We start from the raw sequence: 17,455 nt of genomic DNA, 5'->3' as shown, positions 1-17,455 counted from the left end.
TGTATGTATGTGTGGGTGAGCATGCTGAGGTGCACATGTGATGGTGTGTATATGTGATGTGTGTGTGGGGGTGAACATGCTAGGGTGCACATGTGATGGTGTGTATGTGTGATGTGTGTGTGTGTGTGTGTGATTGAGCACTTTGGGGTGCATATGTGCTTTATGTATGTGTGGATGAGCATGCTGAGGTGCACATGTGATGGTGTGTGTTTGTGTAGGTGAGCATGCTGGGGTGCACATGTGATGGTGTGTGTAGGGGGGAGCATGCTAGGGTGCACATGTGATGGTGTGTATTTGTGATGTGTATGTGTGGGTGAGCTTGCTAGGGTGCCTATGCGGTGTGTGTTTGTATAGGTGAGCATGCTGGGGTACACATGTGACGGTGTGTGTGTGGGGCGGGTGAACATGCTAGGGTGCACATGTGATGCTGTGTATGTGTGATGTGTATGTGTGGGTGAGCTTGCTAGGGTACCTATGTGGTGTGTGTTTGTGTAGGTGAACATGCTGGGGTACACATGTGATGGTGTGTATGTGTGCTGTGTGTGTGTGATTGAGCACTGTGGGGTGCATATGTGCTGTATGTGTGTGTGGATGAGCATGCTGAGGTGCACATGTGATGGTGTGTGGAGGAGATGAGCATGCTAGGGTGAACATGTGACAGTGTGTGTGTGTGATGTGCGTGTGTGTGGGTGAGCATGCTAGGGTGCACATGTGATGGTGTGTGGAGGGGGTGAGCATGCTAGGGTGAACATGTGACAGTGTGTGTGTGTGTGATGTGCGTGTGTGTGGGTGAGCATGCTGGCCATCTGAGAACAACTTTGTGGACTCAGTCTTCCCTTCTACCTTTCCCTGGGGTCTGGGGGCCAAACTCAGGTCATCAGGCATGTGTAGGAGTCCTTGCTCTGCTCAGCCACCTCGCCAGCCCCTCCACTGTGAGTCTCAGTGAACCTGGAGCTCAACAGTTCACCAGCCTGACCAGCCAATGAGCTTCCGGGACCCACCTGTCCCTGTTGGCTCCACGGTCAACACTGGAGATCCAGGTGTGCTGTTGTGCACCTGACATTTACATGGTGCTGGGGACTTGGTATGCACAGCCCAGGGAAGACTGGAGGGGCCCAGGGTTATTTATCAACACATGTGTTCTTTACCATCAACGTCCCCAGGGTGCGGATCTGTCTCCCATCTATTTTAGGAAATGAAGGCTCCTGGACGCAGGCAAGGTCCTTTGTTAGCTGGGCGCCTGGCCAGAACTGGTCCTTCCTCTACTATTTGTCAAAGTCGTAGACATTCCCAAAGGCTGGGAAAAGTGAGTCCCCCCTGGTACCTCCTAAGCAAATGTGAGCTGAAGCAGAGAAACGTGGGTCCCAGGAGTTATGCTATGCGTGGCGGTGGTGGGAGGGCGGGCAATGTTTAGGCAGCTGAGGGATGTTAAGTAAAAATATCTCCTCCCTTTCGGCTGAATGAGCGTGTGTCATATTACAGCCTGGTGCAGTTTGTGAAGTCGGAGGCCACAGGCAGGCTCAGTTCCTGCTGCTGCCCGCTTCCCCTCCCCCTCCTCTTGAGCTGTGTCCCTTTGCTCCTGCTCTGCCTGGGACCACATGGGCAATTGCAGGGTAGGGGAGAGAAAAATCAGTGGGTGTGGTGGGTGAGACGAGGCAGCTGAGGGCCAGGGCTGGAGTCCAGTCTGTGCCCCTGACAGAATGAAGAGTGGGATTTGGCTCTTGCATGCCTTTTTAATGGACTCCAGTGACCATCGCACACCATGGGGCGGGGAGCTGTGTGGGGCTTGTCTAGCATGGGTGGCTCTGAGTCAGAGTGCTTTGTGCTCAACCTACTGACACAGAACCTTCGTGCCTAGAAGTGACAGGTGAGCCCGATGCAGTCAGATGCAGAAGTTCTGTGGTCCTACTTGAATTTGGACAGAGTCTACTAGAATTTGAGCAGAACCAATAGCCCCGTTTTGCAGACAGGAAGCTGAGAGTGGGGTTTCACTCCCAGACAGTATTCCTTGATTTCCAATTCACCTTCAGCTCTTATTGTTTTGTTTACTATTCAAATAGTCTTAGGAAGGAAGAAATGTGGACTCTATTTTACAGATAAACAAACTGAGGCCTTCCTTGGGGAAGTGAAGCTGCTTACCCTCTTTACAGTAACCCCGATGTTGTCCTTAGGTTACCCACTTTGCAGATGAGGAAACTGAGGCTCAGAACACCGAGTCTCCTTGCCCTAGGTCCTTTCCCAGCTCTGTGCTCTGTAGTTAGTGCGGCTCATCGTTAGCTCTGCACAGTGCCTTGGTGCCTCCTGCACTCAGTGCTTGATTTAGGGAATGGGAAATGGGTCTCACTATACAGGCCTGGCTGGCCTAGAGTTTGCTCTGCAGACCAGGCTGGCTTCAGACTCACAGAGATCTGCCTGCCTCTGCCTCCCAAGTCCTGGGACTGAGTGTGCACCCTTGTCTGGTCTGTTTTCTGTTTGGTTATTTGGTTTTCCTGGTTATAAGGTCTCCCTGAAACCGGCTTTCCAAGAGGAATCCAGAAAGGGTTTGAGCCACGGAACCTGGTAGGGAACTCTGACGAGGGGCCAAGCCCATGGGGGTGGATTCCTTCACTGTGCTCCATTGGCTAAGCAAATGGTGTCTTGTTACTTTCCATCCTCAACGGCTTTGTCATTTGGGCCAAGTACTTAGCAAGCGCAGGATATATATTCATGCCATTCATGCCTGTTAGCCTCCAGGGTGGGGCCCTGGTGTTCCTGCTCAGAGGCTGTGGCTGGGCCGGACTCGGGTGAGAGCTCTGTAAATACTAGTTAAATCTGGGGAGTGGCCTGGTGGCGTTTCTGTTTGTCTCCTCAGTGGACTTTCCTTCCTTGTGGTGACAGGAGCTTGTGATAGAAAATTTGGAAAATAGAAGTTTTTAAAGATTTAAAAACAACAACCACAACAAAGAATTATCCTTAGCTGGCACCTAAGTGAGCACCACTAACTTTTGGGTGTGTTTTCTTCCTGGCATTTTCTTTTTTAGAAAAAATTTATTTTATGGTTTCTGTGTGCATGCAAGTATATCGGTGTGTGGGTGTATACATTTTAGTGTAAGTGCTTGCAGAGGCCAGAGGCGGCTGATCTGGAGTTGGGGTGACAGACCTGGAGCTCCCTGGCGTGGGGGCTGTGAACTGAACTCAGATCTCTGGACGAGCCCGGCTCTCCGGCCCCCACTTCCTGGCATTTTAAACACCACACAATGGTCATACTGTATGTACAATTTTCTGTTCTTTTAGATTTTTTTCTCAATATTATAACAAATATTTTCTCATGAAGGATTCTTTAAACATAACATAAAACTGTTCTCAGGTTTACTGTGGTTTTGTTTTGTTTTTCAAGACAGGGTTTCTCTGTGTAACAGCCCTAGCTGTCCTGGAACTAGCTCTGTAGACTAGGTTGGCCTTGAACTCACAGAGATCTGCCTGCCTCTGCTGGCATTAGCACTGCTCAACTTCTATATAAACTCTTACTCTCGTGGGCCAGAAGATTAAAATGATAGGCTAATTTGTGGTTAGTTTTTTCACTCTTGGGGGCCTGCCACCCAGCTCTCAAATAAAAAAATGGAGATTTATTCCTACTTATGAATGCCTGGCCTCAGCTTGTTTCTAAGCAGCTTTTCTAACTTAAATTGTCCTGTTTTTCTTTAACTACGTTTCACCTCTGGGCTTTTTGCCTGTCTTTATTCCATATATTTTTCTTTCCTTCTTACTCCATGGCTGGCTGTGTGGCTGGCCCCTGACATCCTCCTTCTCCTTCTCTCCTCCCTTTTCTCTAGATTTCTCCTATTTATTCTCTCTGCCTGCCAACCCCATGTATTTCTCTTTCCTGCCTCGCTATTGGCCATCCAGCTCTTTATTAGACCAGTCAGGTGTTTTAGGCAGGCAAAGTGATACAGTTTTACAGAGTTAAACAAATGCAACATAAAAGAATGCAACACATCTTTACATCATTAAACAAACATTCCACAGTATAAACAAATGTAACACACCTTAAACTAATATTCCATAACAATAGTATAATTAATTTTATTTATTTATTTTTAAGTTTTTCTTTTTCCTTTTCTTTCTTGGTGTTGGGCATTAGACCTAGGACCTCATACATGCTAGACAACCTCTTTGCTGTACTCCCAATCCTATTTTTTGTAAATTAAAAAAGTGAGGTATGCTAGATTTTCATCACTATTATTCCACTCCTGGTGGGCAGGTAGGTACCTTCACTTAACAATCATCTAAGCTCACACATTCAGAGTGTTCATAAACAATACCATGCTGAACACCCTAGTGAATATTTTTTATATGTTCTTTAAAAAATTTATTTACATTATTTATTTATTTGTGTGTGTGTGTGTATGTGTGTGTGTGTGCATGTGCACACACATGCCAAGGCAAGAGTCACAAGACAACTTTGTGAAGTCTGTTCTCTCCACAATGGGGGCATCAGGCTTGACAGCAATTGCTTAGACCCACTGAGCCACCTCTTCCCATGTTCTTTCTTCATTATTACAAGTGGAGTTCCTGGCTCAGTTCTGAGACATTTGATAGCTTTTACTTTGCCCACTTGTTATCCAGAAGGGTCACAGTGGTCACATGAGTGGTCCTGTGTTTCTACCATCACTGGTGGGGAAACCGCATCCTTGAAGGAGCACTGCGACGGGCTACCAGGAGTCCAGTTGTCCTGCAGACTTCAGCAGATCTTTCTGCACAGTCCAGTAACAGAAAGGGTGGAGCTGAGACTTTCAGTGGCAGAGCAGAGGGACCATGGTTCTCTTTCCAGTTTCTGCTTTGCGCTTGCGGTCTGACCCCGACTGAATCGCCTCTCCGCAGAGGTAACTTGGTTCTCTTTGTGCTAGTGGTGCAGACCTTGAGTGGACCACCTCTGTGCCTTGGCTTCCTCAAGGGTAAAGTTAAGATTTCAAGGCTAGCTACTCACATTTTTGTTAGTTTGTTAAGACAGGGTTTCCTATAGCAGCCTAGGCTGGCTTTGAACTCACTATGTAGCTGAGGATGGCCCTGCACTCCTACTTCCATTACAAGTGCTATGATTACATCTTGTACCACCTTGCCCAGCTGTGCATGCTAGTCTAGCTTCCTACCAGCTGTAGGGTTCTGCAATGCACCACCTTGCCCAGCTGTGCATGCTAGGCCAGCCCTCTGCCAGCTTCAGGGTTCTGCAGTGCACCTACATGGTGCTTCCCCAGTGCAGATCGTTCAGACTCTCAGAATTGCTGTTTTCTCATCTGATCCAAGCACCCTGGAGTGATCTTTGTATGGTCGCATGTTATTGCTTCTTGAGCTTCAGGCCAGGAGGTGGAAGCCAGTTGAACTACGTCAGAGTGGGATTTTCATGGGCTAGCCTAGGCCCTGTCCCCTTTGCACTTTATCGGACTGTTTGTCTACCAAACAAGAGGACACTTGGTTCTAGAACACACCTTTAGAAGCTGGGAATGGCCGACCTGGCTCTTTAGATAGTCTTTTAAAAGCTTGTAGAGTTCATGCTTGCATAAAATTCCATTTTCATGACCGTGAATGTTTTAGATGCGGCAAGGCTGTGTTCAGGCTTTTTAGAAATGTGGAATTTGAGACTCTGCCCTTAGGGTGGCCATATTTAGCAACTAAGGAAACAGGATGCTAGTTAAATTAGAATTTCAGATAAAGAATGAGTAATTACTTAGTATTACTTTCCTCCCTGCAATATTTAGGGCATACTTATAAAGAAAAATCAATGCATATCTGCAGCTCAAATGTAAATGGACATGCAGGGTTTTTCCTGCAACCCTACCTCCCTGGCTCCACTGCATCCGTTCTGCACTCCTGCAGGAGCCTCGTGGGACGCTTGTACAGTTTCAAGTGTGGAAAGCATGATGTGCTAGAGGCACGATGGGAACATCGGAGCCCAAGCTGAATCTTTTTGTAATGACTGTATGTGCCATGACTGCATGTCTAAATTAGAACATAGTATTTATTGGGGGTCTGATAATTCCCACATTGTATACGTCTGAATTTTTTGTATTGTGTTTTCATATTACAAAGAACTATAGGACTTACTATCCTGCCATTAGGCCCACCTGTGGGTCCAAAAGGTCCCCACATTACAAGAAAAATATATGGAGAAATAGAAAATTAATTTATCTGTGGTTCTTTCCAAAACTGAGGTGGGTGGGTGAGTCTCAGTCCATCTCTGCCTGGCTCATAGCAGAGTGGCAACATGCACAGGGGAAAGAAAGCCAGGAAATACACATGCTAGCAGAGTTTCTCTTGGCATCGGGGCTCTTGTGGGTGGGCCGTCTTCCCTGCCCACGTGGAATTTCCCTAGAAGAAAGCCAGTTCCTAGGCCTCTGTTCTACCACATTGTTAGCAGATGAGGGGAAAGAAAGCTCCTGGCTTTAGGAGAGGCCCTGGCAACTCTGGAGGCTTCAGTTTCCCCACCTCCATAAACATCTCTGCCAGTGCCCGTGCCAAGCTACCCTCAGCTTTCACACTTGGGGTGGGAGTACCATACTTGGCATGGGAGTACCATACTTGGCATGGGAGCACCAACCTTTGTGTGCCCAACCCTGATACTGTCTGCACTGACCCCAAAGAAGGTGGCACTCTTCACTGCCTTTTCACCTGACAGGTTTCCCCATCTAAATGGTAGAGAGGGTCTGAGGAACTGCCAATTCCACCTCTTCACTGTGTTCCCACAAGCACTTACCTAGCCCCGAGTGCCATCACTTGTGTAGTTTAAAAGCACACATTTGAATCAAAACTCTTTCAGTTACCTTTCAACCCCAGGCCTGGGAAGATCAGGGAACTTGGCCATGGACATCTGGGGTACTGACTTGGGTGAGTCATTTGCCTGCCTGTTTGACCTGGTTCTCTAACTTGGCTCCCACTCCTCTGTGCACGGGAGTGCTGCCTTCTCCTCACCTCCCAAGTCAGCTTTCCACCTGACCAGGGCCAGATCTCAAGGTCAAGTGAAGACCTGGTCTGTCTGCTTTGCATCCTGGAGTGGGGTGCAGCTCTGAGGACGGGGAGGTGACACTGTGACACTAGGGAAATGCTTTTAGACTTCTTCTAATAATTTTGAAAGTAGATAGACATGATGTTCTGAAGAATCTCCTAGACTTACCATGTCCACAATCACCCGGGAATTGATTCCTTAGGGCTGGGTTGGGGCCTGGAATCTTCATTCTCATGAGCACCCAGTTCATGCTGTTGCTGCTGGTCCAGGGGTCACATTGAACTGGAAGATTCTAAATCGAGGACTGGGTGGGGTGCTTATCTAGCGTGCATAGCCCTGAGTTACAGCCCCAGCATGCTACAGTGGTGCACACCTGTATGCAGTGGTGTGATGTTGCACACCTGTATGAAGTGGGTATGATGTTGTACACCTGTACGAAGTGGTGTGATGTTGTACACCTGTATAAAGTGGGCAGAAAGATAAAAATTTCAAAATCACATTTGCTGTGTATTGAATTCAAAGCCAGCCTGTGATAAATGAGACCCTGTCTCAGAAAAATAGTTGATTTAGAATGGATATTTCAAAATTAAGCCTATTGATAAGGCATACATAGCCAGTTTAGATTCAGATACTTTTTTCTTTTCTTAGAGCTGCTCGTAGAACCCAGAGACTTGTGCTTGTTGGGCAAGCCTTCCCCCAACCCAGGCAGCTCACCCTGGAGATTCCTTCTGTCCATCCTGCCTCCTTCTTCTGTTCCAACTCTGGGTCAGACTTTATTCCACTGTTTCTAGAATGTGAGCGGTTGTTGAAATAGTTTCCTGCTAAGTCATGAAGAGGTGGAGAAATAGGGCCCTTCAACAGCAGAGAATGACTCAGTGGGAAGCCATCTGAAGGCCTGCAATGTGGCTTTGATAAACATCTCCACCAGAGGGTTTTACATTTAAGATGATAAACATCATTCTCAATTTGTGGCTTGCCATGGCTCAGATCATGTACCCTGTAGCCCTGTATACAAGAGACAACAGTGGCTTGCCGTGGCCCAGATCACCTACCAGGTGGCCCCATATACAAGAGACAGCAGTGGCTTGCCATGGCTCAGATCATGTACCCTGTAGCCCCGTATACAAGAGACAGCAGTGGCTTGCCGTGGCCCAGATCACCTACCAGGTGGCCCCATATACAAGAGACAGCAGTGGCTTGCCATGGCCCAGATCATGTACCCTGTAGCCCCGTATACAAGAGACAGCAGTGGTTTGCCATGGCCCAGATCATGTACCCTGTATATAAGAGACAGCAGTGGTTTGCCGTGGCCCAGATCATGTACCCTGTAGCCCTGTATACAAGAGACAGCAGTGGTTTGCTGTGGCTCAGATCATGTACCCTGTAGCCCTCTGCAGAAATGTGCTGTAAGCCTGAGCAACCAAAGCTTCAGGTCTTTCTCCAAGTAAGCAGGAAGCGTACACTTATTTATAGCTTGATACTGAGTAAAAGCTGGACCCAAGAGCAGCAGTTTGCCTAGACATCTTAGCTGTGTGACCTGACCCCTGGAGCCTTACTTCACCTCTCTGAGCCTGAGGTCTTGCTTGGCAAGATGAGTGGCATGGTACCTGCCTGGCACCTGCCTGGCAGATTTCCTATATTGCCTGTCGAGTCTATTGCCTGGTAGGTGTACAGAAAGTGAGAACTTGGCCATTTGAATCCTTGTGGTGTGACTGGCCATCTAGTCCAAAAGTCCTACTGATGACTCGGGAGGGGTCTTATAAATTTATTTATTATGTATACAATATTCTGTCTGTGTGTATGCCTGCAGGCCAGAAGAGGGCACCAGACCCCATTACAGATGGTTGTGAGCCACCATGTGGTTGCTGGGAATTGAACTCAGGACCTTTGGAAGAGCAGGCAATGCTCTTAACCTCTGAGCCACCTCTCCAGCCCCCATCAGGAAGGGTCTTATATATAGGGTGAGAACAGCCACGGCTGCAGCCTGCACCTTCCACAGGCAGAATGCTCCGGATGAGGTCCCCTGGTGGCCTGCACACTGTCAGTGAACTCCCTGCCAGAGGCTAGCTTTTCCTTGGTGGACAGCCTGATTCTGGGAAGCTGCCTCCTCTCTCTAAGCTCTGAGGCAGTGCAGGCAGATGTGCAGGCAAACTCAGAACCAGCTGCCTGGAGCTATGGTGGGGGCTGCAACAGAAACCCTCCATTTCTTGCTCCTTTGGGAGCATGTGGGTGGAGACTGAGCTAGTAGCACTAGTGGCTTGCAGATCTTGTTTTCCAATTGCTTCTGCCCTTCCAGAAGGGAAACCCGCTAACTTCGGTCTTAGCTGGGGTCTTTGTAAACCCAGTGAAGCGTGAAGGCTGGAGTCCATCTCAGGAAGCGTGCAATGCTTTTCTTGCCCATAGATGGCAGCATCTGTACTGTGAGCAAGTTCTGTGGGCGTGTGCCTGTGAGCGCATGTGTCACACATACATGCAAGCATATCCTTTGGGGGAATCTGGAGCTGCAGCGGGCAGGGTCTGGAGTAGCACGAGCAGATCTTAGTCTGCTGGGAGAGACCGATACAGACACAGACTGCTGCTATTTAGTGTGGCAGAGAACCTAGGAGCTGAGGGTTGAAGGACACAGGGTACAAAACTTGCCCAAAGGATGCAGGGGCGGAACACACTCTATGTGGCAGTCGTATGGCAGGCAGCAGATGAGAGAGCTGTGGTTCAAGCGGCTGGCCATGACAGACCACAGAGAGTAGATACCGAAAGTCAGCAAAGGATCCTATACTTTGTCTGGGGCTGTGTGGAGCCACAGCAGGTCTGAGCGACCCAGTGATGTGGTCTGGGTCTGCTCTGAGGAGGTTTACACTGGGAGAGAGTCAGAGACCAGAGAGTCAGTGGCCAGCTGAGAGGGGGCGGTGGCGATGGAGAGTGGGGTGTGTTCCCCTGTAGTCAGAGGCTGAACTGAATCGGAAGTCAGCGTGAGCTGGAGATCGTGGGAGTGATGCCTGGACCTCTGTGTGGATGGGAGACGGGAGATGTGGCTGGGGGTACCCATTGCTGCATTGGAAGCATGAGGAAAGGGGTGCACTTAAGAACATATACAGCCCCCCAGGTGAGCAGGTGAGACTGGTTTGGAGTTAATGGAGTGTGCGTAGCTGTCTGTCATTTTTCAAAACAAACCCCATGTGCTTTGATATGCCTCTAGGAATTGGGATTTTCTGCAAGATATTTGAGAAAGGCCTGTAGAGGTGCCATTTAACTTTAGTATCCCAGACCCAGAGAAACATGTGACCTCTGGCCCCTCTGCCTGTGGCTCCATGCCCACTGCTGTGTTACCTACTAACATTGCAAAACCCATCAGCCATATCTGGGTCGTATACTCTGGTTAGGAAGGGGCTTGTAACATCAGGAGCCTTGGGGCTCTTCTAATGGGCACTGGAGGTGGCATTTGCTGGGTCATGTACTGCACCACAGCCTCAGAGTGAAGCAGTTACTCCAAGGAGCTCATAGCCTGGCATCCTGAGGTCCACCCTTGACCAGCTCAACCCTCCAGCATCAGGTGCGGGCAGCACTGGCTGGAGATCTGCAGGTAGGCGGGATTTACCTGTGTGACCTCAGACACTGACACCGAGATTCCTGGGCCCTTTTCCAGGTTCCACCAACACTCCTCTCCCAGGGCCCGGCAGCTCACAGCGTCTCCTCCCGGAGTGGCTGTCTTCTCCTTGCACGGCTCTGAAAGGTAGGTAGAACAACACAGAACCGCTGTCCACCCAGTGTCCCGGAAGTCTAGATGATTCCAGAATGGACAACATTATTCATCACCCCATCTGCTCCTCACCAAGGGAAAGGCAGCTGAGGGCAGGGGTGAGGCGGGCTGAGCGCCCATGCCTGCTCCTGCCCTGGCTGTGCTTCTTGCTTGCTGTGTTCTCAAGCCTTCTGGGAGCTCTATGGTGGGAGGAGAGGTGGGAACCCTCCCTGCAGGTTGTGGAGAGCTGGACAAAGTTGGGTGTGGCCACCAAGTCCCCGCTTGTTGACTTAGGAGGCACCTGAGGAGTGTGAGTCAGGGAGACTGGATGAGTCATTCCCACCTGGCTGGGCGGGCCTATCAGATTCCCTGCTGAGCCTGAGCTGCAGTGCACTGGGGGGCTGGGCAGAGTGCAGAGTGCTGGGCTGCACGCCAGGAGACCCTGATTCCTTGAGTGGGTCCTGGGCGTTTCCTCCTGGAGGTCGGTGCATTCGGTCCCTTCCTTGTCTAACAAGGTGGTGTTGGGGATCAGACAGCCCCGCAGATGCCTTTGTGAGATGGAAAGCCAGGAAGGTCACTGTGAGAGCATTTCAACCTAACATAAGAGAACTTCCAGTTGTTTGAGGAGATAGGAAAGCGCCCTCCGGCCCATGGCATCAGTGGCCAGCCCATGATGTCACCATTGCTTGCCAAAAGAAGCAGGAAGCAAGTGCCTACATTTCCCAATCCTCCACTGCACCCAGCGGAGGAGCTGAGCATGCCTCTGTCCCTCTGAAAGTCTAGATGACAGGGCCTTTGTCCTTAGTTCCAGAGGTTTCTAGAAGGTTCCCTAGGCCCAGAGGCCTGGCCACCCTTAGCTACCACTGAATGATCACATCTGGCTTCTGGGGTACCTACTTCTGACAGTCCAGAAACTGGGGTGCCCTTTCCTGTGTATGATTTTACTAGCCATGTCACAAGGCCCGTACATTCTGTCTGCCTGCTGAACTTCTGGAAACACCACAGGGCCACAGCCAGACCTGCTCGGGCCTCGCTGAGGGTCTCAGGATTCTGCCTGTTTACCCTTGCGGCTCCCCTATCCCCTGCACTGCACCCGCCCCACGTTCACCTCCATGAACTTGGATGTAAGCATGGCGCCCTGGTGTCCTCCCATCAGATCCTCAGACATCCTTGTCCCAAGTCTCTAGCACACTGATACCTCCTTCTCCATCTGGAACATTCTCTCCCTGGCCGCTGGAAGGCTGTCTTGTCAGTTTCCCCAGCTGCCCCACCCACCCTTTCTGACTATGCACAGCACTTTGTTTTTCTGACTTAAATGTTAGGCGGATTCTGGAATCCATTCATTCCCAGAATCATGTGACAAGTATCTAGGGCCTGAGTTGGCAATTGGAGAAGACACAAAGAATAGAAGCTTCCCATTCCTCCTGGGTCTTGTGTAGATGGTTGTGCGTGCCGTGGCTTCCTGGGTCTTGTGTAGATGGATCTAATGGTCTAAGGGAGCAGCTAGGAGGAGGTTTTTCTCTGGACAGGGCAGAGGAGCGTGAGTGCCGGACGGCAGGGTGAGCTAGGAAGGGAGAACATCCCTCAGACGGAATGGGGAATGGCCAGGCAAGGGACCAAGGCTTCCAGGCCATGCTGCCCTGACTGTGGATTTTACTCCACGCTACTAGAGACTGTTAGGAGCTTCCTAGTGGGAGACTTGGAGAACTTCATTAATGACACCATCTCACACATGCATACATGCATGCATGCACACGCGTGTGCATGCACATCTTATGACCCTGCATGGCGTTGTTTTCGTGTTTTCCTCACTGAAATGCCCTGATTCTTCATGTAGGACCTGGTGTCGAGAAGTCCTGGGAAATGTGTGCTCTCCCAGGATTCTCTTGGCTCTCTGCCTCCAGCCTCCCACCACCCTCCTGTCACCCTCCCTCCAGCCTCTCTCCCCTGCATCTCCCAGCCAACCCTTGCTGACTCTCTGAAATGGTGGTGAACTGCCCCATCCTGAAAGAGGAGCCATGCAATCCCTGAGGGAGACAATTGTGGCCCATACCCAGATGCTTTCCAAGACACCCATGGGGCCAGTCAGCTTTTCCTGCCCTGGGATGAGCGCTGGGCTGAGATGGGGCGTTGGGCGTTCCAGGCAAGAGGATTATGTGCAAAGGGCTGGTTACCTGGGGGAGCCCAGTGAGGACCAGTGAGTCATGTCTGAGAGTGGCAGGAGGAGACACGGATGTCTGGAGAGAGACCTCGGATGCCAGCTAAGCTTCAGTCTTCCGTCACTGGGAGCCATAGATGGCCGTGGAGGAGAGGAGCGGCTCGATTGATGAGATTTCAGAGCAGTCAATTATGGCAGGCAAAGAGGAGGGCGGTCAGAGAGGGCAATGCAGGCATCTCATAGGAGAGTGTGTTCTGGTGAAGCCCTGTCACGTCCCTTCCCTACACAGAGACAGACAGAGACAGAGATATACACACACAGAGATATACACACAGAAACACATACACACAGAGACATACATACAGACACACACACAGAGATATACACACAGACACACAAAGACACACACATACACGCACAGACATAAACACAGAGACACACACACAGATATACACACACAGAGGCACATACACACAGAGACATACACAGACACACAGAGAGAGACATACACAGACACAGACACAGAGATATACACACACAGAGACACAGAGACACACACATAGACATACACACAGTCACACACACAGAGATCACAGAGATATACATACAGATACATACACAGAGACAGAGATATGCACACACAGAGACATACACACATACATGCAGACAGATAGAAACTCAAACAGACGCACACACTCAGGTACACACACACACACACACACGTGAATAACTTGTTTCTCTCTCTCTGTTCTTCGCTCTTGCCCGGTTCTGTTCACTGTCCAGCTAGGCTGACTTGAGTCAGATCACTGCAGCACTGGACTCTAGGAGTAAGTCTGAGCTAGTGTCTCTGAACAGAAAGCCCAGTCCCCCTCAGCTTCATCCTCTGTATCCATGAAGGGGGGCTCGGGTGGTGACCTGTGAAGGAAGGGGGTGCAGCCCTTGGGTACATGGGATGGCTGGGAGCCTTTACCATAAGGTCAAGGCCCTGCCCAGGTCACAACAGGCTGTTGCCAGCAGAGCTCACGAAGGCCACGAGGAGGATTTGGGGGGTGGGGCTGGAGCTGTCTTTAGCACCAGTGTCTGGCCCAGGCACGGGGCTGGTTAGGACTTATTCAACATTCCATCCTTTGCATGCAGCACTCAGGATGGCAAGGTTCTCAAAAATCCTAGACAATAACAACAACAACATTTAAATTTGCGATGTGCCACAGGGGCTATGATGTAGCTCAGTAATAGAGGGCCTGCCTGGGACTGGTTCCCAGCACTTCAGTAACAACAAAATACAGTTACCGGGCTGATCGGGGCTGGGCACAATAAGATAAGTGTTTGAGAAGCATGTGTCACAGCATGCTGGCTGGAAGGGCCCAAGAGTGCACACCGACCTTCCTAGTTCACATTTTGGGAAACTGAGTCCCAGGCAGAAGCAATGTAAAAAAAAGTAAAAGCAGAAAAAGAAGCCTAGGCCCAGGTACAGTCTCCTTTCTAGGCGGGTGTGGCTCTTTGCTCAAACCCTCTTCCTCAAGAATTGTGAGCAATGGCTTCCTGAAGAAGTTTTAGTTAACTGTGTGGGGGGGTGGGGGGGGTGCATTTCTGGGGCCGTTTGTGCTCTGATGTCTGTCGAGCTGGGCCTGGCATAACTATTTCAGCCCAAACCAGAAGGGCCTATTTATAGCTGCTAGATTGAAGCCTAGCCTATCTCAAGAGGCCTTTTCCCTTCTGCCCTGCCCAGCCATGGCTGAGGAAAACGCCCTAGGGGGAATGATGAGCAGCTGGGAACTGAGAGGCTCTCTGAAGCCTGTTCAAGCAGGACCACAGTTTAGCTACCAATTAGGCTCTGCCTGTTCTGATGTCCTCTTCTGGCCTCCAGGGACACTACAAACACATGTGCAAAGACATCTATGCAGTAGAACACCCATAAACATAAAATTAAACAAATCTTTAAAAAATAAGAATAAAAAAGATGTATTTATTTTCATTTTATGTTTTGCCTACATGTCTTTAGCACTGTATGCGTGCCTGGTTCTAAAGAGACCAGAAGAGGGCATTGGATCCCCTGCAATGGGAGTTTGGGATGTTTGTGAGCTGCCATTTAGTGCTGGAGCTGAACCCCGGTCCTCTGCAAGAGCGGCCAGTGCTCTTAACCACTGCACCAACTCCCCAGCCCATGTAGGAGAGAGTAACAGGCTTCAAAATCTAGCCCTGGATTTAAACTCTGCTCTGCCTTGCCTAACTGTGCAGTATTCAACTGAAGACTGACTTCTCTGAGCCTCAGTTTCCCCGTCTCTAAAACTGGATGATGGCACCCACAAATTTTAATGAGGATTCAGAAAACTGGTGCTTATGGAGTTCATATCATGGGGCTGAGGAGATGGCTTTAATAGCTGAAGTGCTGGCCCCACGTGCCTGTTTGGTCCCTTGCACAGGGAAGGGACGGTAGGGACAGGAGGATCCCCGGGGTTGCTGGCTCCACTGTCTGAGCGGATATGTGAGCTCCAGGCTCAAGGAGAAGACATGTCCTCCAAAATATGGTGAAGAATGATTCAGTGAGACAGCTGACCTTGATCCCTAGCCTCTACATATATGAGCACACATCTGCACATGCACATCTGCACACACATCTGTGCACACCTGCACACACGCATGCACAATACCTGCACACATATAGTGCACACATCTGCACATCATTATTTGCACACACATCTGTGCACACCTGCACACACGCACGCACAATACCTGCACACATATACGTGCACACATCTGCACATGCACATCTGCACACACATCTGTGCACACATACCTCTGCACACGCCTGCATATACACACATGCAATAATACATGCACACATCTGCAGACACATTTTTAAGTGTGTAAGATGTATCTGCGCACATACATCTGCTTATACACATCTGCACACATACACACACACACACACACACACACACACACACACACACACGGTTGTTGTCGTGACGCCTGCGCATATGGAGCTTCAGTGTGCAGAAGGGAGTTTTATTTGCCGGTGGTGAAGCTGAGGCTCCTTACATATGTGCTGCACCTCTCAGTGGCTAAGAGCAGTCAGGCTTGGGGAGCCCTGGCCTCCCACAGGGCCCTGACCTTTCTCTCTCCTCCTCCCAGCCCCCTGGGCCGATCCTGTTCCCAAGGTTCTGGGGAGCTCCGTGTTAGGGATTGTTTTTCTTAAGAAGTCCCTTCTGTTGTGCCACAGGATGACTCAGAGCTCTGAGTCACAGCTGATGGCAGGGGAGGCCCGCCCTGGGGGAGGCAGAGGGGAAGGAGGGAAGAAAACAGGAAGGGAACCAGTTAGTCCCAGCTGTCCTGCTGTTTGATCCACCAGACCCAGCAGGCCCCTTCTCCTGCTTAACCTCAGTTTCCCCAACTATGGCTGTGCCGAGTGGTTCCCATTGGTAGCTGACCCTTAGAATTGGGTTCTTGGACGCCCCCAGTTCTGCACATTCCAAGGCTGGGACCACGCTGGGGAGTCTGTGCTCTTTCCAAACTCTCCCAGGGATCTGCTTGCCCACTCTTGTGTGTAGAGACATCCACAGCCACCCCCTGCTGTCAGTGGCTCTGGGCTACTCTCAGTAGATGACAATGAAAAGTTCACTTCCCCAGCTAAACATGAGGATTGGAGGCGGGGAGGGGGAAGGGGGGCTTTTGTTGTTGTTGATTTTCCAGACAGGGTTTCTCTGTGTTGCTCTAACTGTCCGGGCATGCTTTCCACAGACTAGGTTGGCCTCAAACTCACAGAGATCCACCTGCCTCTGCCTCCCGAGTGCTGGGATTAAAGACGTGCGCCACCATGCCTGGCTAACACGAGGACTTTTGTTTCCACAGCAACATTCAACATTCCTGAAATATAATTCACATAACTGATTAAATTCACAGAGTTTCCATATATATAATTCTGCCATTTTCATGAACTCTGATTCTTAGTGAATTCGGGCTTTTGAAATCATCTCCACAATCATGTTTGAAAGACTTTTCTTTCCTCTCTTCCCTCCTCTTCCCCCCCCTCCCCGTCCTTCCCTCTTTCTCTCCCTCCATCTTCTTTCTTGAGACAGAGTATCTCTATGTAGCCCTGGTTTCCCAGAAACTTGTATAGACCAGTCTGGCCTTGAACTCGCTGAGATCTGCCTGCTTCTGCCTCCTGAGTGCTGGGGTTAATGGCATGCACCACCACACCTGGCAAGAACATGTTCATTACTCCAAAATGATCCCTGTGCTTCACTGCCCACAGCTAATCAGCATCCGTGTCTAGCCCTCCCCCTTTATCAGCATCCGTGTCTAGCCCTCCCCCATCAGCATCCGTGTCTAGCCCACCCCCTTATCAGTATCTGTGTCTAGCCCTCCCCCTTTATCAGCATCCGTGTCTAGCCCACCCCCTTATCAGCATCTGTGTCTAGCCCTCCCCCCTTATCAGCATCTGTGTCTAGCTCCCCCTCATTCAGGGTCTGTCTCTAGCCTTCCCTCATCAGGGTCTGTCTCTAGCTCCCCCTTATTCAGGGTCTGTTTCTAGCCCCCCCTCATCAGGATCTGTGTCTAGCCCTCCCTCATCAGGGTCTGT

At 50.1% G+C, this 17,455-nt stretch overlaps 1 protein-coding gene across 2 annotated transcripts in view; it reads left to right on the top strand.

The window, feature by feature from the left end:
- The window catches only part of Gsn (gelsolin), a 56,585-nt gene that overhangs the window by 3,954 nt on the left and 35,176 nt on the right, over positions 1-17,455 (top strand). For both annotated transcript variants that reach the window (XM_026777035.1, XM_013345980.2), the window contains exon 3: positions 10,623-10,709. The gene's annotated coding sequence lies outside the window, so the exon portion shown is untranslated. The remainder of the gene's footprint in view (positions 1-10,622; positions 10,710-17,455) is intronic.

The sequence above is a fragment of the Microtus ochrogaster genome, chromosome 4 (assembly GCF_000317375.1).
Source record: "Microtus ochrogaster isolate Prairie Vole_2 chromosome 4, MicOch1.0, whole genome shotgun sequence".
NCBI classification, from domain to species: domain Eukaryota; kingdom Metazoa; phylum Chordata; class Mammalia; order Rodentia; family Cricetidae; genus Microtus; species Microtus ochrogaster.
This window is presented reverse-complemented; position numbering and strand designations above follow the sequence as displayed.